Source organism: Vespula vulgaris, chromosome 18 (assembly GCF_905475345.1).
Source record: "Vespula vulgaris chromosome 18, iyVesVulg1.1, whole genome shotgun sequence".
NCBI lineage: Eukaryota > Metazoa > Arthropoda > Insecta > Hymenoptera > Vespidae > Vespula > Vespula vulgaris.
In genome coordinates this window covers 3,291,037-3,315,574 of record NC_066603.1, presented here as the reverse complement: position 1 = coordinate 3,315,574, position 24,538 = coordinate 3,291,037, and the positions used below count along the sequence as shown (strand labels likewise).

The window sequence follows — 24,538 nt, the reverse complement described above, 5'->3', positions numbered from 1 at the left end:
TTTCTTTTTTTCATTCTTTCTGTTCTTCTAACACCCACGATTTGTTTCCAAGCAATTTCTATGGGGGATTCTTTCAGAATTTTCTTTCTCTTTTTATTATTATAATTTTTTTTTTGTTTTTGTTATTATTGATTACAATGAAAAGAAAAAAAGGAAGAGAACTTATCGAAATCGGAAATCGTGTTATTGTATCTTCTTCTTTTTTTCTTCTTTTTGAAGTAAAGAGAAAGTTTGATAAAAAGTGAGAATGATCGTGTCGACAATTTTATCTATGTTAAAATATTATATATATTTTGGGCCAATCAAAAATATAAACGTTAATATCCCGATGGTATAGTTTCGAAGATATCGTTCGCCAACGAATGGGTTTAATTAATAGTAAACAACGTTACGACTGAATATTTCGGAAGCTTAAACATAAAGCTTTGCTTGCGTTCATCTCATTTCGAGCATATTACCACGGTTAATTATGGTTCATCGATCGAGTTATCGAAGAGCAATGTTGTATCGCCATGGATGATGATAATGCGATACAATGTAGACAGATGTATAATTTTCTACTTTTCTTTTTTCTTCTTTTTCTTCTTCTTTTTATTTTTTATCTCAGTTATTCGTGTAAAAAAAAAAAAGAAAAGAAAAGAAAAATAATAATAACGAAAAGGAAAGAAAAGATCAAAGAGAAGAAGAACAATCGTGTTATTAAATCTTTCGGACAAAATTATTAAGCAAAGGAGTTTGTTAAAATCAAAAAGTTTGTCGATAGAGTTAAAGTCTATATTAGATTTTATTTTCTACGTGGAAATGTAAACAATTCTATTGTTCTATCAATCCTATAAACATTCATCAAAATCGAACGTAACGAAAGTTTCTTATGAATCGATGAATGTTGTTTCCATCGTAAAATCGCGAAACAGGAGAAATACGTTTTCCATGAAAGGAACAAATTTACTTCGCAATAACTGGCTGAACCGTCCCGATCAAACATAACGATACTTACGAGGATTCACTTGGAATATTTGTCCAGAAATGTTTCTATTTTTATATCAGAAAATAGTATAACAAAATTTATCGTATCTCGTAGATATGTTTCTACGGAAAAATTAGATCGTGGATTTCGAACGAGGAAAGGATATATTTATTTCATTGACGATGTTTGGCGAACTTTAAAAAAAAGAAAAAAAGATATTTATACACGAATTAACGAGAAATCATTGATTGATTTATTTTATCAAAGATTATAATTACCTAAGGAATTAATGATCGATTTTTCATTTTATTCTACTGAGTCATGGCAGTCTCCATTAATATCTCTTTTTTGATTATCAGGACACTTCAATATCCGATTCAGCGATCAGTGTAGTAGGTACTAACATTATCAATAAAAATATATGATTAGAGTCAGAGAAAGAGAGAAAGAGATAATATCTTAATCAATAAATAATCATGAAATTTCAAGGATAAATATTTTTTGTTTTTTCAGTAAAAGTTTTAAAAAGTACAAAAAAGAAAAAGGGGAAATGTATTGAATTTATTCATCCTTTGTTTTTATGACAAATCTAATTTATATATTACATATTTTTGTAATTTATATATTATATATATTTTTAAGATCTTAAATACGAGCGATTAAAAGTGATTGAATATATTTCGTTCGATTCTTTTTTTAAAACAAAAGAAAAGATTAAGTCAGGATTTTCATTTATATTTTATTCACATAGATACATGCTAATTAAATTATTCGGAAACCAAATTGACCAACTTTCATCAAAACAAAACAAAACAAAAAAAACAAGAAAAAAGAATAAAGAAAATGAAAAAGGAAAATAAAAAAGAAAAAAAAAGTTATTCTCTTTTTGCAATGTTTGATTCTTTATCATCAAATAAATCATCAAATTTTATATAACGATAAATACTTATCTCTTTCTCGATCGAAGTTGCTTCAAAAATAAAAAAGAAAAGAAAGAAGAAATATATTGAATTGTTCATCTTTTATTTCCATGTGAAATCTGATAACACCATAACGAATACGTACATAAAATATATTTATCCTCGATATACATAGATGAATATATACACGTATACATAAGTTTCATTAATTCTATGATTGAATTCTCGACATTATCCGATACAATACTTAATCGATAATCAAGGAATCATTCTGAATTTATTTCGATTAAAAAAGAAAAAAGAAAAAACAGATATTTAATTCAAACGAACATTATTACACATTTTTAATCATTCACTTATTTCAAAGAAAATTATTTTATTAACAATCGAATGTTCAAAGTTATAATTAGAATTAAAATTGTTGGGACTATGCGTAAGATCGTATATAATTAGAAAAATCTTGTTTTCTTTCGAACCAATTTATTATTAACATAAATGTATATGTATTTACACATACTTATTCGTGAATGATCGATCGGCCATAATACAAGTATACTAACTTTTTATTCGTCTTATATAATTTTTCGATATCTAAATCTCTTATCGCATTAAAAAAAGAAAGAAGAAAGAAATACAAGCCGACAAGTTAAGAAAACATCTGTGGTGCCTTTACGATCGATTATTATACCAAAAATTACATTATACTATTTTCCGACATTTACCCAAGGAATCGTGTTGTTCTCCAGGTGGACATCGTCTTGTCGGTGCTACAATTATTTCAGGACTCGGTGTTGTCTTTGGTGGTTCCTTAGTGTTATTTTCAAGGACAGTGATCATAGCTCGAACCGTGATCATTGGAAAAATGATGCACATCAAGATCGTACAAATGATCGAGACAAACAAACGCATTTCGATTCTTTTAGAGATTTACAAAAGAAAAAAAATATTTTTCCTTTGAAGAGATCCAATTTCTAATTTTTCTTTTCTTTTTTATCTAAAGGACAATAAAATTCGTCTTATTATTATTTTCTTATTATTTTAACGAACGATCCACGTTTATAAACATCTTCGAGATCAACACGATGTATTCTTGAATGTTATGTATAACTTAAGTAACACTAAATTATTATACTTACATGAACTAAAACGATTCGTTATGTTCGTATATATGTATCGAAAGAAACGATCGAACGATCTTGCTCTTGTCGTTGAAGAAATATGAACGATATTGTGTCTTACCTCACGTTCGATCTTAGTATTTATACTTTATTCTATGATTACGTCATTTCAAACATCGACTATACGTTAAAAAGAGATGGAAGATATTTTTATTGTTTGATTAGTATGCGGTAACGAAACGATCTTTTGTGGTACGATGTAAAAAAAATTCCATCCTTTTGAAAACTGACTATAGTTTTTCGATATAAACTTTGAAATTTTAAATGTAATTTGATCTAAAAAAAAAAAAAAAATTAAGAAAAAAACTTCAATATTAAATGTTAATTTTATTCGTCTTTATAAAAAAAAAAATTTTTATCTTTAAATATTCCCATATGGAGGTAACAAATACGATTATTATCGACAACAATCGATTCACTTAATTTTTAATCGGATTGATTTTATTCATATTATATAAACACACACACACTATATTTTTTCCCTTTTCCTTTTTTTAGATTTTAGAATATTCGACATCAATTCATTGACTCGAACGTGAACGAACATAAGAATATTCTTTATCGAGGAGAATAAAATCTTTTCTAATTAATTTCTTCGCAATCGTAGTGATAAATGAAAACTTAATAGTATTTCCTTTTATTATATCATCATTAGAGTTAAAGCCGCCGATAATTTGGTCAATATATTAATTTCAACATTTCATATGTATCTTATTTAATATTTTTCTTTGTAGATAATACGATAGAAGCGTGTATTTCATTTTTAACGTAATAGATAATAGTACTAATTACGATTTTATTTCTTTCTATATATATTTCTTCTTACATATATTTTTAATATATAATATACACATATGTATATCTCTCAGCTTGAAATTTTTTTAACTTACAAAATCGTAAATATACACGTTATTTTTCGTTTTCTTTCTTTCTTTCTTTCTTTCTTTTTTTTATATAATAAAGAAAAAAAGATGATACAAAAACACGAGTCGATAATTTTATGTATGTCAGAAAGAAATTTATGAGACCAATTGAATATATAAACATAAATAATACCCAGTGGTATAATTTCAAAGAGTTCGTTTGAGAACGAATGGGCTTAATTAATAGTAAACAACGTACGATCGAATATCTCCGAAGCTTAAACGTGAAAGCTCTGCTTGCGTTCACCTCATTGCGAGTATATTACCCTGGCTAATTATGCTTATCGAGTTATCAATGCCATATGAATCGATACTACGATGTCCAGCAAGTCGTATAACTATTAATTTTATTATCTCGGACAGTTTTGTTTTTATTTCATTTATCTTCTGTTTTTTTTTAAACTCATCAATTCTGATATATTAACCTTTCGTGAAATCAAAAGTCGATTAAATTAAATTTTATTATTATTATTATTTTTTTTCCTTTTTCTTCTTTGTTTTTTTAAAGAAAAGAAAATAATTCATTTGTTTACTCGATCCTATAAAGATTGATCAAGGTCGAAAATCAAAATCGAACTTCCCGTCTGGTTCTTGACAATCGATAAATTTTTTTTTTCCTTCGTGAAATACGCGAAACAAGAGAGACAGGTTTTCAGAGAATAAATTTACTTGAGGAAAACCGGTTGTACAACTTCGATCAAATACCTGTACTCGGATTCACTTTGCATATTTATCCGCGTAACGTTTTTATTTTTATATCAGAAAAAGTATGACGGATTTATCACTTCGAACAGATCGCTCGCAGAAAATTATATCGTGGATTTCAAACGAAATAAACGTGAGTGGTTTTTTTTTCTTTTTTTTTTTTTTCTATTGCAATGATATCAGTTTACTTTGTAATTATACTTAGATTTGTAATTATAGTTATCGAAGACATAATGATCGATTTTATAATCACTGTTCTATCGACACGCACTTTAATGTTAATAATCTACGGAAAATTCTATCGCTATTAATCTCTGAGTTACAAGACGGTGTAATCGATAAAATGATAGAGTCAATTATCAATAAAAATATATCATTGGATAATGCGAATTAATAAATTATAAAATATTCCGTTTACTTTAATCAATATAATCGCGGTTTACAGTTTTCATTTACTTTCGATAAACACATCTGATAGACTTGCCACTTCGGATAAATCAATTTCAGGTAACTTAAGTGCATTTCCATTGTTAAATCGATTATTCGTTAATTATTCGCTCTCGATAGCCAATGGTTTGTTGGAAATGGTGATTTCATTAATAAAACTACGATGAAACAAAGGACGAGAAAATGTTAGTTTTATCGAACGTTAGATCGAATCGATAAAACGTTAGACGTTTCTCTTTCGTTCAATAAAAAAGAAAATCCTTTTATAACAACGTGGTATATTTTGTACGTGCACTCGTATTCAGCTTAGAATCCTGATACAAGATAATCCGTGTAGAAATGAATTAATCGATGACCGTCAAAATGGCTATCCGAAATAGCGACGTCTTCGCTACTCCGAATAATTAGTCGTATTTGAGAGAAACGTCTGTTACGCCGTTTGAAGCTACTCGGATGTCGTCCGATACTTTTTCAATGAGTTCTCTGAGCCTTCAGGTGTCTCTACGTTGTCACGAAGTCGCTTAGTTTACGAGAGTTCGATAAGAGCTCGACGAGAGTCCAACATTGCTCGAATATATTATAACATAACGGTATTGTCCTGTGTATTTCACGAGAAACGAGAATGTCGACGTTAAACGATGAGACGAGCGTTCGCCAATATGCGTCGAGAATTTCATCGTAAATTGTCGAGAGTCGATGTTGTAGTATTATTTAAATTCGACGTACCCCACCAAGAGTCTATGAGGATCGGACGAGGTTTTGATAATAGGCGATTCCAAAAATTCGCATCGATGCGCGTTTCGAAGATCTACCATCGAACGATGTTTTTCGAAACGTGCATCAGTTCGATATCGATCATGCCTTCGGTCAATTATTAACGACAGAGAAAGAATTTTTTCGTTGGTTACAATATTTTATGAACGAAACCAGATCCGACCAAGTTTTGGATCTTTTTTTAAAGCATAGTAGAGTCTAGATCCTTGTTATCGAAAATTCTTGAGTCCTTCGATCGTACGAGCTTATTTTTATTTTTCGAGAATTAATGAAATTGCTTCGAGATGTGCATAGGGCCTTCCAGGTATACTTATTGCAACATCGCTAAGAGACAGAAATTCCTAAGTGTGGAGAGTGCCTGCACGCTACGTGAAACTAGACACACGATTTTTATGATTTTAAGTCGGTGTAATTAAAGCGATCTCATTTCTCATTCAATTCTATTTTTAAACGAGAAAAAAGAGAATTGAGTCGCAACTTTTATTTATATTTTATTTACGCGTTAATTAAATTTTTAAGAAAACAAATTGTTTATCTCCCTTTCGTATAACGTTCGAGCATTAATTTTTTTTGTTTCTGAATCATCAAATGAATCATGGAATGTTTAATTAATAAATAAATCATCACGAAATTTTTAACAGAAATTTTGTCTTTTTCGAAATAAAAGTTGTATGAGAAAAATAACGCAAGGTAAAATGCATTCTCATTCATCTTTTATTTTCATATCGAATCTAATAATAACGCAACGAACACATACATAAAATATTTTTACCTTCGATCAACACACATACGTATCCAGATAAGTCTATTAAGTCTACGATTTCATTCTCCAGTATTTCTTTAATTATTTAATCGATACCCGACGCACTAATCAGAGTTATTTTTATTTTTCCGTTGAGAGAAAAAACAAAAAAAAAACACTTAATAATACGAATATCGTTACATTTTTTTAATCGTTTATTCGTTTAAAATAAATTATTTCATTACAATCGAGATATCAACGTTTCGAGCTATGATTAGAATTATTAACTCGGATAATACGTAATATTGCGTAATTTAAAGAAAAAATTGATTTTCTTACGAAACTATCATTACTAACGTAAACACGTATATGAATATATAAGTATATACAGTATTATAAAAATATGTTGTTGCGACTGATTGACTCGTCTAACGCAATTACATAAATCTAGCTTTATCTCACGTATTTGAAACTTCTCAACTTTGAGAAAAACAATACACGTGTTATATTATATTCTCCAACTAATTCCAATCAATTCTATATTATATTTAATTGAAAATACCAGTTATCGTTATTACATAAATAAGTTTGTCCAAAAATTATACCACATTCCTACATTTACCATGCGAATCATGTTGTTGTCCTGATGGACATGGTATAATTGGTACAGTAATTATTTCAGGTGTTTGAAGTAGATGCCCTCCAGGCCATTGATATCCTTGATACGATTTCATGGTTTTCATAGACTCATTATCAGTTTTTTCCGTAACTTGAGCCGTGATCGTATCAATAATGATGCACATGAAAATCATGCTAATGATCGTAAACAAACGCATGTCCATTCTTATCCTGTGACACACAAAATAATAACTTGTGTTTCTCGAAAGAGATCTACCCTTTTCTTTATTTGTTTTCTTCGTTTCGTTTTTATTTTACCTTATTAATTTTTCTCGTTCTTTCGTTTCTATTGTTTTCTTTTTTTTTATCTAAAAGACACAAAATTCATTGAAATTATTCGAACGCATGTTACACGTTTTCAATCATTTACGAGAGAATACATATTGCTTTCTTCGAAACTTATTACTTACAACTACGATGAATTAAGATGATAGAAAAATAACAATCAAAATTTCTCTCAAAATCGTTGTCGTTGTATCTGTCGTTGAGAAATAAGAACGTTCTGGCGTTTGGCTGGTCCCAGTGTTCGTATTTATAGAAGATATTTCACGATTACGTCATTATATACAAGATTACCTTAAATTCGATGCATTGAATGATATTTTTCAGAATGATTATTATGCGATATCGACGAAACACGAAATTTCTCGAAGTACGATAGTAAACAAATGTTCCTTCTTGGATAAAACTGGTTTCATTATTTATTATAGATCTTTTTTCTTCTTTTCTTTATTTGTTCTTTCTTTCTTTTCTTCATTATGCATAAATTTTGAAATTCCCGATATCTTCACGTTTCAACGTTTAAAATTATATTTAATGCGAATATCATTCATTATTAAAACGAATGTGTACGTGTGTTTTTGTGGTTATACGAAATCGAAAATCATTATTATACGAACGAATTAATTCTTTTTATTTTTTTTCTTCATTCTTCTTGATTTAAGGTGTCGTTAAGAAAAAAAAAAAAAAAAAAAAATATGCGAGAGTAGATAATAAAATCGTTGTTACTTCAATCGGAAAGAAATCTGATATGCATCATGTTCACGTTTATATTGGATATATTGTTTTGAAAAATACAGTAAAATTCATAGATGCTAAAAACGATTCGATTAATTATATTCATCTTGTCTTGATAATATGTATACTGATACACGCAAGATTCCTTTATATTTATTCATTGAAATGTTAATTACTGGTACCTTAAAAAAATGTCAAGTATCACGTGATCATAGCTACTTCGAAAAGTATAAAAAAATCGATCACACAGGTTCTTCTTCAATGAAAAGTTGCTTGTATCATTTGCAACGCATCGCCTAGGTAATAAGATTTTTCTACGTTTCTCAAATCGATTTTTTTTTTATTACGAATAATGACTCGTCATCGATCGATCGATGATCGATCATTTGATTCTAAAAACTATTTGAAATTGTTACCGAAAGATATGCGAGACAAATAATTTCGTTAATAATTATATTTTATATTAATATTACATTTTATATTAATCATCACATTAAATTTTATATTAATAATTATATTCTGAATCGTTCAAATGTTGAATTAAAAAAAAAAAAGGAATATATGAATATATATAAAATTTATACATATATACATATATATGTATATGTGTGTATTTATTTCTGTGATATTTATGATAAAAAATTTTATTTACATCCAAAAAAGAAATATATTTATATATCGATTTTTAAATTTCAAAAATTTTATTGACGTCACTTATACATATATCCTTTTTCATATATATATATTTTTTTGAATTGACTCGTAAGTTTTTATATAGACGTACAAGGATATTTTTGAAAATCGTTGCTAACCAGTTTCTTTGTAATCGTTCTTGTAAACATAGAATTGATACGACTTGTTGTAACCACATCAGCGGTATTATTGACGACGAATGGTGCAAAGATGGAAGATAAGGACAAGAAAATAACAATACCTATGTTTCAACCGGTCCGTAGATCTACGAACTACAAACTAACGTATATGTCACCAACCCAAATACCAACCACACCGTTGGCATATAGTACAACCCATGAAATTCGCCATAATTTTGCCACCAATAATGGAATATAATATAAACAAGAACCAAAATGGCAAATGCAATCCCGTTGTAATATAACGAACAATCAAATATTTCTTTTTCTTATTAATCTCGCGTAATTTCTTTTTATATACATGTATTGAAAGAAGCCAAAAGAGAAAAGAAATTATAGTAAAAATAACAACCTCAAGTTGATTATATTCTTCTAAAAGCGATATAATATATCTCGATGATAATAACAGGATAAACATTTAATAAAAGTATATTATCGATTATCGATTAACGGAATATAAATTAATTAATATAATCGTTGTTTATAGTACGATTTACCATCATTTAATTAAATAACTCGAATAAATCAATTTGAGGTGAAATGAGTATGTTTCAATCTTTAGATCGATCGACAGATTATTCGTTATTGGTAATTAATCGTTTGTTGTTGAGAAATAGTGACGCTGCTGATAAAAGACGTATAAAAACGAAAAAAAGAAAGAAAGAAAGGATTTCATTTTTATCAAACGTTAAGTGCACTTTGTAATCATTAGACGTTTGTCTCTAGTTGCAACAGAGATCCTTTTGTAGCAAGTATATTCTACTGTACTTGAATTATACCGTTTGTTGCGTTATGACGTAGTCTCTGCTGGATTCTGCTCGTGACGAGAATGCTTTGTGAATGATCTTCGGTCATTCGCATCCTGCTCTTTAATCCTGACACAGGATAACCCGTGTACGGATGAATTGATCAATCCCCGTCAAAATGGTTACCCGATGTACTACTATCTTCCGACTCGAATAATTAGTTGTATTCGAGGAAAACGGATCGTTACATCGTTTGAAGTTACTCGAACGCCGTCCGATACTTTTCCGATGAGTTCTCTGAGCGTTTAGGTGTCACTACATTGTCGCGTTCTCGTTTTATTTACGAGAGCTCGATAAGAGCTCGATGAGACTCGAAAATTGCTCGAACTGTAGCATAACGGTATTGTCCTGTGTATTTCACGAGAAACGAGAATGTCGACGTTAAACGATGAGACGAGCGTTCGCCAATATGTGTCGAGAATTTCATCGTAAATGTCGAGAGTCGATGTTGCGGTATTATTTAAATACGACGTTCCCACCAAGAGTCTTTGAGGATCGGACGAGGTTTTGATGACAGGCGACTCCAAAAATTCGCATCGATGCGCGTTTCGAAGATCTCCCATCGAACGATGTTTTTCGAAACGTGCATCAGTTCGATATCGATCATGCCTTCGGTCAATTATTAACGACAGAGAAAGAATTTTTTCGTTGGTTACAATATTTTATGAACGAAACCAGATCCGACCAAGTTTTGGATCTTTTCTTAAAGCATAGTAGAGTCTAGATCCTTGTTATCGAAAATTCTTGAGTCCTTCGATCGTACGAGATTATTTTTATTTTTGGAGAATTAATGAAATTGTTTCGAGATGTGCATAGGGCCTTCCAGGTATACTTATTGCAACATCGCTAAGAGACAGAAATTCCTAAGTGTGGAGAGTGCCTGCACGCTACGTGAAACTAGACACACGATTTTTATGATTTTAAGTCGGTGTAATTAAAGCGATCTCATTTCTCATTCAATTCTATTTTTAAACGAGAAAAAAGAGAATTGAGTCGCAACTTTTATTTATATTTTATTTACGCGTTAATTAAATTTTTAAGAAAACAAATTGTTTATCTCTCTTTCGTATAACGTTCGAGCATTAATTTTTTTTTTGTTTTTGAATCATCAAATGAATCATGGAATGTTAAATTAATAAATAAATCATCACGAAATTTTTAACAGAAATTTTGTCTTTTTCGAAATAAAAGTTGTATGAGAAAAATAACGCAAGGTAAAATGCATTCTCATTCATCTTTTATTTTCATATCGAATCTAATAATAACGCAACGAACACATACATAAAATATTTTTACCTTCGATCAATACACATACGTATCCAGATAAGTCTATTAAGTCTACGATTACATTCTCCAGTATTTTTTTTTATTATTTAATCAGAGTTATTTTTATTTTTTCGTTGAGAGAAAAAACAAAAAAAAAACACTTAATAATACGAATATCGTTACATTTTTTTAATCATTTATTCGTTTAAAATAAATTATTTCATTACAATCGAGGTATTAACGTTTCGAGCTATGATTAGAATTATTAACTGGGATAATACGTAATATTGCGTAATTTAAAGAAAAAATTGATTTTCTTACGAAACAATCATTACTAACGTAAACACGTATATGAATATATAAGTATACACAGTATTATAAAAATATGTTGTTGCGACTGATTGACTCGTCTAACGCAATTACATAAATCTAGCTTTATCTCACGTATTTGAAACTTCTTAACTTTGAGAAAAACAATACACGTGGTATATTATATTCTCCAACTAATTCCAATCAATTCTATATTATATTTAATTGAAAATACGAGCTATCGTTATTGCATAAATAAGTTTGTTCAAAAATTATACTACATTCCTACATTTACCATTCGGATCATGTTGTTGTCCTGTTGGACATGGTATAATTGGTCCATGAATTATTTGAGGTCTAGCTGCATGGCCTCCATGTCGTCCATGGTATTTATATCCTTGATACGTGGTTTTCATAGATTCATTATTAGTTTTATCGGTAACTTGAGCCGTGATCGAATCAATAATGATGCACATGAAAATCATGCTAATGATCGTAAAGAAACGCATGTCCATTCTTATCCTGTGACACACAAAATAATAACTTGTGTTTCTCGAAAGAGATCTACCCTTTTCTTTATTTTTTTTCTTCGTTTCGTTTTTATTTTATCTTATTAATTTTTCTCGTTCTTTCGTTCCTATTGTTTTCTTTTTTTATCTAAAAGGCACAAAATTCATTGAAATTATTCGAACGCATGTTACACGTTTTCAATCATTTACGAGAGAATACATAGTGTTTTCTTAGAAACTTATTACTCACAACTACGATGAACTAAGATGATAAAAAAATAATAATCCAATGATCTCTCAAGATCGATATCGTTGTATCTATCGTTGAGATATAAGTACGTTCTGGCGTTTCGCTGCTTCCACTGTTCGTATTTATAAACTAGACGATATATGATTATACACAGCGTTACCTTAGATTCTAAACAACAAAAAATATTACACAGATTGATTATATTGCGATGATGACGATAGAACTTCTCGAAATACGATAGTAAACAATTATTTCTTCCTCGATAAGATTGATTTCACTGTTTATCATAAATTTTGTTTTCTTTTCGTCCTTTTCTTTTTTCTTTTTTTTTTTGTTCGTTTGAAGCAACGAATATAGAAATTTTATATTTATTATGAAAAATGTTTTAACGAATTCACGATTTAAATTCCTTTCGTTATTTTCAAAGATACATACATTATAAATCGATAAATTGAAACATGTGAGAGATTTAATTCGTCATGTTCGATTATTATCTCCATTACATAATACATATTAGATATTTCCTCATAATACAATATTCATGGAAATGTTAACTTATTATGTAGTATTACACCTTCAACAAAGTTTCAATATCACGTAAACGTTGCTCTTTCTATATGTGTTAGTATCGATCACGTGTTCTTTTCTTCTTCAGTGAAAAGACTTGTTTTTAAATCGTACCTATATATCGTCTGCGTAATAGGATTTTTCTATGTTCTTTCTAACGATTTTCTATTTTCTTTTTTTTTTCTTTTTTGAAACAATCGCGTATCGTCGATCGATTTTTGATCCGATCCGGGATAAGCCATTTGAAATTGTTAATAAAAGTTACACGAGTCAATCATTTTTTTTTAATAATAATATTAGAATTTTGTGAATAAGGAAATTATTTAATTAAAAAAGAAGAACTAGGGCGGTATAAATGAACAAGATGAAAATTTTTGTTTTATATATGCATATACGCTTATATATATGTGGATGATATTTATTAAGAACAATTATATTTAAGTATATAAAATATATATACGTAACTGTATTCGATTAAAAATATCAAAAATCTATTGCTGATCAATAAAATCGATCGATCGATTCATAATCTGATTCTAGAAAACAATGGAAATTGTTATTGAAGTTTGTAAACGTGATCAATTTTTTAATAATTATAATTATTAAATTTATTCTTTGTTAAATCAAATTACTTAATTAAATAAAATTCTTTATTAAATTATATCATTTAATTAAGTAAAATTCTTTATTTAATTAAAATAAGATTTTTTGATTCAAATAAAAAGAAAAAAAGAAGAAAGGAGAATAATTAAATAGGAATAAAATGACCGTATATGTATATGGATAAAAAATAGAAATAAATATATATATATACGTATGTGTATGTGTGTGTATGTGTGTGCGCGCGCGTTCAATTAAAAACATAAAAATTCAAAATATAAAAGGATTACATTACATTCATTTCTTGACGAAAGCAAAATTACACTTCCATAATCACATCCACCCAACGCATACGCAACTAAAATATACAATTGTCGAAATTAAACTAACAATACAAAATAATATGTTCAACCGATAATGTCACATATCCGTAATAACAAAAACGACAGTTTTCATTTGTATAAAAAATGAAGAATCGTAGATTAATAAGATCTATAAAATTTTTCGTACGACGTTACAAAAAAAAAACGTTTCTTTCCGGATCCATTCGAAGAACATAAATAATCGATATTAATAAATTCAATAATACTCAGTAAGAAACCAATATAATTATTTACTTTATAGATTTTACCACAATACCCTACTATTTACTCCATTATTTCGAAAGATCTTTATCGTCAATTTTTGTCCAATCAATCGCTCTTCTATTTATTCAAAATCCCAACTATCCTTTATCCTTACGAATAAAAATAAATCAGCACAAATGGAATCTTTTCGATCGTCGACTTGAGAATATTTTTAATCCAATAAAAACACTAATCAGATATATCCTCTCCGTTCACAATTATTCGAACGTGTCTTCGATAAAAGACCGTCTAAAACTGTTCTCTCGATTTCCAATACGCTAGGAATACCCGACGAATTTCTGATAACAAAGAAAGAAAAAAAAGAGAGAGAGAGAGAAAGGGAAGGTCTACGTAAGTCGAGTAGGAAGAAGAAGAAGAAGAAGAAGAAGAAGGGTGGGAGGAAGTGGTAGGGGTTGATGGGGAGGGATAGATGGGGGGGACAAAGAGGAGAAGAAGGAGAAGGAGAAGGAGAAGGAGAAGAAGGATAGCGTTAATGGTGATAGCAGAAAAGTTTAAAAAAAGTGGGAAGAAAATCCGATCCTCTTCATTGGTCCGGAGGTGTGTCCATGTTACATTTAAATTTCTCAAGGTCACTCGTTAATTTTCGCCTTGGTATGTCGTATTGAAAACGTGTACGATTTAAACGACACAGTTTAAGTACGAGGACGAAATATGAACTACAATTGAAACTGACGAATATCGTAACATCCTTCTTCACTCCTTTTCCCACTCTTTCAACATCATTTGTATCCCACACCATCACTATCAGTACCACCATTATCATATACACTCGGATCGTATCGGTGTACAAGCTCTTATCGGTTCTACGTAACGATCGATTCTAACGTGTACTACGGTATAGTTAACGTTTGTAAACTGAACTCATTTCTTTTTCGATCTCTCATGTTTATATCTTTTGTCGATGATGACGTAAGAATCTCACAGTGTTTCTATGATACGTAGTATCGTTCAAGGATACGAACTACAAATAGTAAACACTTGTTCTTGGGATAGAACAAATGCGTGATGAAAAAGTAATATTATTGATACATGTAAAATAAGAAGTATGATTTATATATATATATATATATATATACATATACATATATATGTAAGTTTGATATGAAAATTTTAAAAAGAAGAAAAAATGTTTTTTCTTTTAAATTTATTTTGTTCATTATATGAATCATTATCTTCATTAATATAATGTAAAATATAAATCATGTTTAGGATATTGAAGTATATATTTCTACTTTCACATATTGTTCTTATCGTTATTTCTTATTTTTATTATTATTATTATTAATAATAGTAGTAATAATAATGATATAAAGTGGAATAGTTGAGCGAAAGGAACTTCAAAAAAAGAAAAAGAAAAAGATAGCACTGGTAGTTCTATCTCATAGATAGCATGGAAACGTGCTCGTGTTTTGATTTTTATTACAATAATATATATGTATATATATATATATTATTTTAATATATATTATATTACGCCGTAGCTTCTCCTACCACAAACTCGAAACATATTTCCTTGCATTTGAAATGACTTGAATAATTCGAGATTAGTATATGCATTCACGAACAATGTTATTTAGAAAAAAATCAATAATTGTAACATTAAACTTTTGGAAGTGTAAATTAACTCGAGGGAAACAAGTTGGATAACAAAATTTCGATCAAGTATACAGACATATGTTTACTTGGACATATTTATCTGCAAATATTCATGTACATTTTTATTTCACAAAACTGTATTATATTAAAGAATTTATCATTTATTTCGAAGAAATATATCCTCAAGAAACTTTGATCGAAAATTCCAAACGAACCTCTTTCTTTCTTTCCATGACAATGTTTGACGAACCTTAAAAAAAGAAAAGAAAAAAGTATATATCCGAAATTGACGAAAAATCATTGGTTGATTTATTTTATCAGAGATTATAATTACCTAATGGATCAATGATCGATTTTTCATCTTATTCTACTGAGTCACGGCAGTTTCCATTATCATCTTTTTTTTGATTATCAGGACACTTCATATCCGATCCAGAAATCAGTGTAGTAGGTACTAACATTATCAATAAAAATATATGATTAGAGTCAGAGAAAGAGAGAAAGAGAGATAGAGAAAAAGAGGTTCAATTAATATAAATATCGTGTTCACTTTAGTTAATATAATTCTTATCTATTGTTAAACTTACGTTTGAGTAAGTCACCTGGTAAACTTCCTACTTCGGACAAATCAATTTCAGGCAACTTGACCGAGGTTCCATTTTTCGATATATTAAGTAATTCATCGCCCTTGATACCCAATGGATGAGCCATTGTTAAAAATGGTGACATCATTAATAAAAACGTGACGAAATAAAGAACGAAAGATTTCATATTTGCTGAACGTTAAATAAACACTTGGCAAATCGTTAGAAAGATCTGTCTATCGTTTCATCCAACAGATCCTTTTATAGTGACTATACCCCACTATATTTGAGAAAACTGTTTAGAGATGCAATTTTGTAATCGTAAAGAGAAGCGACTACAAGTTGCATAAACTAAACTTAATGATTTTAACGATCATCAATAAACATTTTTACCTTTCTTCTCTTTTCTTTTTATTTTTGTAATTTCTAATTACGAATCGTCGTAATATCTTAATCGACAAATAATCATGAAATTTCAAGGATAAATATTTTTTGTTTTTTTGAGTAAAAGTTTTAAAAAGTACAAAAAAAAAGAAGAAAGGAAAAAAAGGAAAAATACGAAAAAATTAGTATTGAATTATTCATCATTTCTTTGCATATCAAATCTAATAGGTTGACAATGTAACGACACAATGTTCATAAATCATACATATTTACACGTATAAGTATGCTTTAAATTTACGATTGAATTCTCGGTATCATTCAATATCTCTTTTTAATACTTAATCGGTATCTGACGCGCTAATCCGAATATTTTTTTTTTTATTCCTTAATCAAAAAAGAAAAAAGGAAAAGAGAAAAGAAAAACACGCTTGATCACACGAATATTATCAAATATTTTTCAATCGTTCATTCATAAAAAATAAATCATTTTGTTTCAATTAGATGATATAAAATGATATGAATAAACATGATTTTACGAATTGACGATTATACGAATGAAAATGATATTTATCGAAACAAAAACAATTCTTTCTTTTCGAAATAATTATTATTACTATTACAAACGCTATACGTACGTTCTTATTCGTACGAATAAAAAACTACGATCGATCGATCATTATAATGGAAATATAATGTAAATTAAAAAATAGCCAAAAACAATATATTCTTATTCTAATTTAAAGAAAAATATTATGCAAGAACGTGTTTTTAAAAGTATTATACAAGGACATAAAATTAATCTGTGCTTTTTACGATCGTTTCGAAAAATGATAATTTTTATTTTCTGACATTTACCCAACGGAATGGTATTTTTTTCCAGATGAACGTAACATCGTTAGTACCATAATTATTTAAGGATAAAATGTATATCCTATTGCTGTTTTCCGTTTCTCAATAATTCTTCTATTAACGATAGTAGCTTGTAACGTGATCGTTGCAAAAATTATGCATATTAGAATCGTGCTAATGATTGAGATAAAACCCATGCTGACTCTTCCTTTTCGTAGAATAAGAAAATGATAAATCTTGTTCTTGGAAGGGATCCACGTTATTCTCTTTCTTTTTTTCTTTCTTTCTTTCTTTCGTTTTTTTTCTTTTTCTTTTTCTTTCTTTTATCCGACGGACATAAAATTGATCAATTAACACGAACGAACGATCCGCGCTTTTAATCATTTTCAAGAATAATGTGATATTTCATCGATCGCTTATCGATCACTCACGTACGTACTTGCATATTTCAGAACTAATTTTTTAAGACGATTCAAAAGAAATTTTGTAAACAATTTTTTAAAACAAATAATACGAATAATACTCTTCCGATTATAAAATCGATTATACTGTTGTTCCTTGCCGTTGAGAAATACGAATGAACGATTTGTCCTTCCATTTCAGTTCAACGACGAGTGTTTATAAACTCGTAGACGTCACATGATTACACCATTTATAGCTTATTATACCGTTCGTTCGAAAGAAAAAAAAAACAAAACAAAACAAAAATAAAAGAAAAGAGAAAAACATTAAGATATGTTTCTTTCGGATTGATCGTGTTATGCGATTGACGATAAGACAATTTGTCGAAAGTAAATATGTAGGATGTAAACGAATGGCTTCCTCGTCAAAACTGTATAAAATATAAAATTTCTGATATGAAATTTTTAATTGAATTATCAAATATCTGTCTATGTGATCTCAACTTGATATTAAATTTCAATTTATCTGCTAATGTTGATGGATTCATTAAAACTTTCACGTGTTTAACGTTTTTTTTTTTTATATTCTTACATTATCTTTAAAGATACATTAAATCGAAGAAACTCGTAAATGCGAGAAACGATTATTATTATCGATTATTATCTCAATTGTATAATAAATAAATACGTGATTCCGTAATAATATCCATGGAAACGTTAATTATTATTATGTCTTTTTAACACTTGCAAGAAAATCAAATATCATGTGATCGTATCGTAGATTTTTCGAAGAGTATAAATTAACGATTGATAAAGTTTTCTTTCTCAATGATAAGACTTGTTTATTATAAGTCTTCCTAACGAATCGGATACGTAATACGATTTTTCTAAGTTTCTCGAACGATTTTTTTTTATTAGAATCAATCGCGTATCATTGATCGCTCGAAGTTATTCTATCCACGAAGCTATTTAAAATTGTTATTGAAAGTTTACGAGTCAATCATTTTGTTTTTAATAATATTTGAATAAGAAGATTCTTTAATAAACAAAAAAAAAACAAAAAAAAAGAATAATTGAATAAGAATAAAATTTTCATTTTATGTATATATATATATATATGTGTGTGTATGTACGCGTATAAATACATATATATGATAATTATGACAGGAAATATTATTTATGTTTAAAGGAAGCATATATATATATATTAACATTTATATTAAAAACTTATATTAAACTTTATATTAAAAATTTATATAAAGATTATATTATCCTTTGTTTTTAACTAAAGCAAAATTACATGAGTGTGTGTATGCGTATGTATGTAGTTTTTATCAATAATATTAAAATCCTTTGAATATGAAGTTCCTTTAATTAAAAAGAGAAAGGAAAAAGGAATAATCGTATAGAAGTAATATATTCATCTTCCATACTTCGTGTATATGTGTATGTACATATGTATATTTTTAATATAGAACATTTTATTTATGTATAAAAAAATTATATATGTATATATACATATTTATATCTAAATATAGATTAAAAATATATAAAGATTACGTTATGCTTTGTTTTTAACTAAAACAAGATTACATATTCATACATATACAATATTACTTTTACAAACGAATAAATATTTAGAAAAATAACTCTTATGCTTAAACACGGAACAGAAAAAAAATCGATGTTATAAAGTAGAAATAGATTTAGATAAATGCATTTAGAAAATCGAACGAAGCCGGAAAGTAAAAATAGTCAAGATGTAATGTTTCGATAATAGACGAAGAGTGTTCAGTCAAAAAACATATCATCAATTTCAATAAAAAATCTATAAATATTACATATACCATAATTAATAATAATCGTTATTTATAGTTTCATTTACTTTCATTTATCGATTTATTAAATTCGGATAAATCGATTCACTGAGTCTTCGTTTTTGAGAGTTAATGGTTTGTTGGAAACATTCACGTCATTGATCAAAATATGAATGATAAAAGATGAAATTTTTATCGAACGTTAAGTGCACTCGGTAATCGTTAGAAGTTTGTCTCTCGTTGCATGCAACAGATCCTTTTCTAACAAGTATATCCTACTATACTTGAGAATACCGTTTGTTGGGTTCTAAAGTACCGTAGTAGATTCTACTCGGTGACAAGGTTGTTTCGTTGATGATCTCCGATCACTAACGTCCTGCTCTCTAATCCTGACACAGGATAACCCGTGTACTTGCAAATGAGTCGATCGATGGCCGTCGAAATGGCTATCCGATATGACGGCGTCTTCCGACTGAAACAATTAGTTGTACTCGAGGAAAACGGATCGTTACATCGTTTGAAGTTACTCGAACGTCGTCCGATACTTTCCCGATGAGTTCTCTGAGCGTTCAGGTGTCACTACGTCGTCGCGTTGTCGTTTTATTTACGAGAGCTCGATAAGAGCTCGACGAGACTCGAAAATTGCTCGAACTGTAGCATAACGGTATTGTCCTGTGTATTTCACGAGAAACGAGAATGTCGACGTTAAACGATGAGACGAGCGTTCGCCAATATGTGTCGAGAATTTCATCGTAAATGTCGAGAGTCGATGTTGCGGTATTATTTAAATACGACGTTCCCCACCAAGAGTCTTTGAGGATCGGACGAGGTTTTGATGACAGGCGACTCCAAAAATTCGCATCGATGCGCGTTTCGAAGATCTACCATCGAACGATATTTTTCGAAACGTGCATCAGTTCGATATCGATCATGCGTTCGGTCAATTATTAACGACAGAGAAAGAATTTTTTCGTTGATTACAATATTTTATGAACGAAACCAGATCCGACCAAGTTTTGGATCTTTTCTTAAAGCATAGTAGAGTCTAGATCCTTGTTATCGACAATTCTTGAGTCCTTCGATCGTACGAGATTATTTTTATTTTTCGAGAATTAATGAAATTGTTTCGAGATGTGCATAGGACCTTCCAGGTATACTTATTGCAACATCGCTAAGAGACAGAAATTCCTAAGTGTGGAGAGTGCCTGCACGCTACGTGAAACTAGACACACGATTTTTATGATTTTAAGTCGGTGTAATTAAAGCGATCTCATTTTTCATTCAGTTTTTCTTTTCTTGTTTTCTTTTCCTGTCTTTTTTTTTTCAACAGAAAGGAAAACGGTGTATTAAATATATTTATCTATATTTTATTGATATATCAATCACATTATTTCAAAACTTAATTCACTAAGTTTCTCTAAAGAGAAAGAAAAAGTATTACTTTTTTCTTTTATCATTTTTGATTTTTAATCGCCAAATAAATCGTAAATTTTTACAAATATTTGTCTTTCCTTAGATCGAAGTTGTAGATGAATAGAGAAAAAGAAAAGTGCAAGAAAGAATTTATTGAATTATTTGCAAGTATCTGAAAGTCATGCAAATTAATGAAAAAGAAAAAAAAAAAGAAAAAAAGAAACAGGCATGTCGATTCTTATCGCAGAATTACGAAATAATAGCTTTTGTTCTTAGAAAAGATCTCGGCGTTTCTTTTTTTTCTCTTTTCCGAAGGACATTTTGTACAATGAATAATCGACGGTTTAATTAACTAACTAATCGTTATACGAAAATTGCGTAATATTATCATACATCACTTATATCAATATATTCCAAATTACTCTAAATAAAATACTTACATGAAGTAAGATGATTCAAATATTTCGATTTGTTTCGTTTTATTCGAAATAATTGAATTATATATTATATATCACGGAAGATCGATATCGTTGTTCTCACTATAGACAGAAATACGAACGATCTGTCTTTCCATTTGAACGGTGATCGTATTTATAAACTCTAAGGTAAATACTTACCTTAGATTGCGTGTTTCCTGATTACATCATTTTCTGTTTGTTGCCACGTACGTTTGAATTACGTCGAAGGTTCTAACATATTCCGCAGATTGATCATTGCGATATTGAACGAAACAACTCGTCGTATAGCAAACGTGTTTGTGAGTGTATTACTCCAAAGGAAACTTGTTTTATTGATGTTTTATTATGATATTTTTATGTATAACGTTTCGTGATATCATTTTCAAATAATAAGAAGAATAATCATTATTAAAACGAAAATTTGCGAATTTACGTGTTTATTTCTATATTATTTTTCTCTATTATTTTTCTATATTATTTATATATTATTTTTTTATATTTTTCTATATTATTTACGTTCGTACTGATAAATGAAGATTTACTAATAACGATCAAGATGATCATTAAGATTAGTTGATTATATTCGACTTGTCTTTATCACGTATATACAAACATATGTATATATATATATATATATATATACAAGGACACATGATTTCGTAACAGGATTCACGGAAATGATTTACTATTATGTCATCTTTTGACATATGAAGAACGACGAATATTACGTGATCGTAGCTATTTCGATGAGTATAAGTAAGAGATCGATATTAAAATCTTCTTCAATGAAAAGATTTGTTTATACAAGCGAACGCGAACTTTTCATCCGTGTGGCACGATTTTCTTTTTCTATGTTTTTACAAAGATTTTTTTTTTATTACGATCAATCGTTCATCATCGATTGATTCGTTGTACGAGTTTGAAAAATATTTGATATTCTAACTGAAAGGTAAGTATTCGAATCGACTATTTTGTTAATTATTATAATAATAAAATTATCGTCATCGATGTGTTTAAGAAAAATTTTTAATAAAAGAAAAGAGAGAAATAAATTAAAGAGAATCAAAATTTTCACTTTATATATATATATATATATATATACATATATGTTATTTATAATGGAAATTTTTATTTGTGTATAAGGTATATATATATATATATATATTTTATTAAATGATATTTATATCCTATTAAAAATAAAACAAAAGATATGATTACGTTAATGTTTTTAACTAAAACAAAATTATAATACATATATATATAATTCTTTATAATAACGTTATTTCTTTAAATAAATGAATATAAAAAAGATCACTTTTCTTTTATAAAGTCTTTTCAAGAATTTTATTTATTGATATAATTATTTATTTATTTATTTATTGATATAATATTTATATACATACATATATAAATATATATACACAAATTCTTTTTTCGATTATTAAATCCGATTATTAAATCTACTAGAAATTTTGTTACATTCATTTACTTGATCGTAAAAATATTTTTTTATTTCAGGAGTATGAAATCCTTGCTGGGTAGTTTCTTTGCAATCATGTTAATAAATGGAGAATTGACTGAATATCCTGTTACTATATCACCTTTACTCTTAACAACGAATTTTATAAATACGAAGAAAAAGAACGACGAAGAAACGACGAAAATGCCTTCTTCTTTTGATGTAGCTTTTAGAGGCGTCCCAGAAGACTTTGCTTTAGGAGCCATCATAGTTGCACCTCAAATAGAATGTGATGCAGGACATAAACGAGATGGAAATGGCATTTGTAGACCCGTCACGTTTTGACGAGCAATCAAAAATTTCTTTTTTTTTTTATTCCAACGTAATTCTTTTTATATATATATATATATATATATACGTACGCATTCGTATTAACTATATTAGTAATTTATTTTTAAATTATTGATATATTCAATGTGAATGCGTTTTCAAAGATTGTTTTTCAACATTCATTCATTTTTTTTGTTGTAAATTTATTTTTAAATATCTTTAATTATTTTACTACTAATATTACTAATAGTATACTATTGATATACGTATTGTACATTATCATTAATAGATTAGAATTTATAATGATTCCTCTCTCGTGTATAAAAAGAAAATATGTAACATTTTTTAACAATTAATATATATATATATTTTTGTTAATATATGTTAAATGCATATATTCTATTTTTTCAATGTAATCAAAAATATTGCTAATTACAAACGTATTCCTGTCATTATATTTCTTTTTATATACTTTTTTAATACATTAGTATTATTGTTAGTATTAGTATTAGTTTTAGAATTATTATTATTATTATTATTACTATTATTATTAGTTGAAGAAAGCGAATTTTCAAAGTAATTACAACTGACGTGTAACCTTCGAAATTCGTCAAACGATATTTTGGAACTCTACTGTTCGAAACATCGTATGATATTGTTTATTTATTTTTCGTTTATATTAAATTCTACGAAAAATCAGCGTTGTAAAATTTTCTTTTATCCTACACGTTTTGTAGTACGTCGATTTCGTCATTAAAAGTCCTATGTTTCGATGTAAATACTGATGAAAAATTGACTTTTTTTCGAGAGGTACGATCGTACATTTTGTAAAAGACAAAAAACGTAATGTTGTGCAACGTTAACACGTAATATACTATACATATATCCCTATATATATATGTATATATATATATATATGTATTTATGTGTGTGTATATGTGTGTTATATGCGTATGTAACTAGGTACTTGTTTTGAAGAAGTAACGCCCGAAAACACATTTCTAATTAAAATTAAAATCCCAGTAATAATAAATGGGTGAACGTAAAAAACGTAACGTAACATGTAAAGG

The 24,538-nt window shown here is 28.4% G+C and overlaps 4 long non-coding RNA genes across 7 annotated transcripts; 1 reads left to right on the top strand and 3 right to left on the bottom strand.

Moving 5' to 3' along the window:
• Window positions 1-6,605: 6,605 nt before the first annotated feature.
• Window positions 6,606-8,787, bottom strand: LOC127070360 (uncharacterized). The gene is made up of 2 exons (XR_007784480.1): window positions 7,745-8,787; window positions 6,606-7,642 (listed from the first exon to the last, which is right to left on the bottom strand). It is a non-coding gene; the product is annotated as an uncharacterized LOC127070360 (long non-coding RNA).
• A 2,457-nt stretch (window positions 8,788-11,244) lies between these two features.
• Window positions 11,245-15,068, bottom strand: LOC127070358 (uncharacterized). Of its 4 annotated transcripts, none has more exons than XR_007784478.1 (4): window positions 14,162-15,068; window positions 13,826-13,888; window positions 12,364-12,531; window positions 11,245-12,261 (listed from the first exon to the last, which is right to left on the bottom strand). It is a non-coding gene; the product is annotated as an uncharacterized LOC127070358 (long non-coding RNA). The 4 variants fall into 4 exon arrangements; XR_007784476.1 differs by having other exon boundaries at window positions 14,148-15,066; XR_007784477.1 differs by lacking the exon at window positions 13,826-13,888 and having other exon boundaries at window positions 14,162-15,042.
• Window positions 15,069-15,850: 782 nt separating this feature from the next.
• On the bottom strand, window positions 15,851-16,603 carry LOC127070357 (uncharacterized). The gene is made up of 3 exons (XR_007784474.1): window positions 16,361-16,603; window positions 16,108-16,227; window positions 15,851-16,023 (listed from the first exon to the last, which is right to left on the bottom strand). It is a non-coding gene; the product is annotated as an uncharacterized LOC127070357 (long non-coding RNA).
• A 5,875-nt stretch (window positions 16,604-22,478) lies between these two features.
• On the top strand, window positions 22,479-24,167 carry LOC127070359 (uncharacterized). The gene is made up of 2 exons (XR_007784479.1): window positions 22,479-22,628; window positions 23,198-24,167. It is a non-coding gene; the product is annotated as an uncharacterized LOC127070359 (long non-coding RNA).
• The last annotated feature ends 371 nt before the right edge of the window (window positions 24,168-24,538 follow it).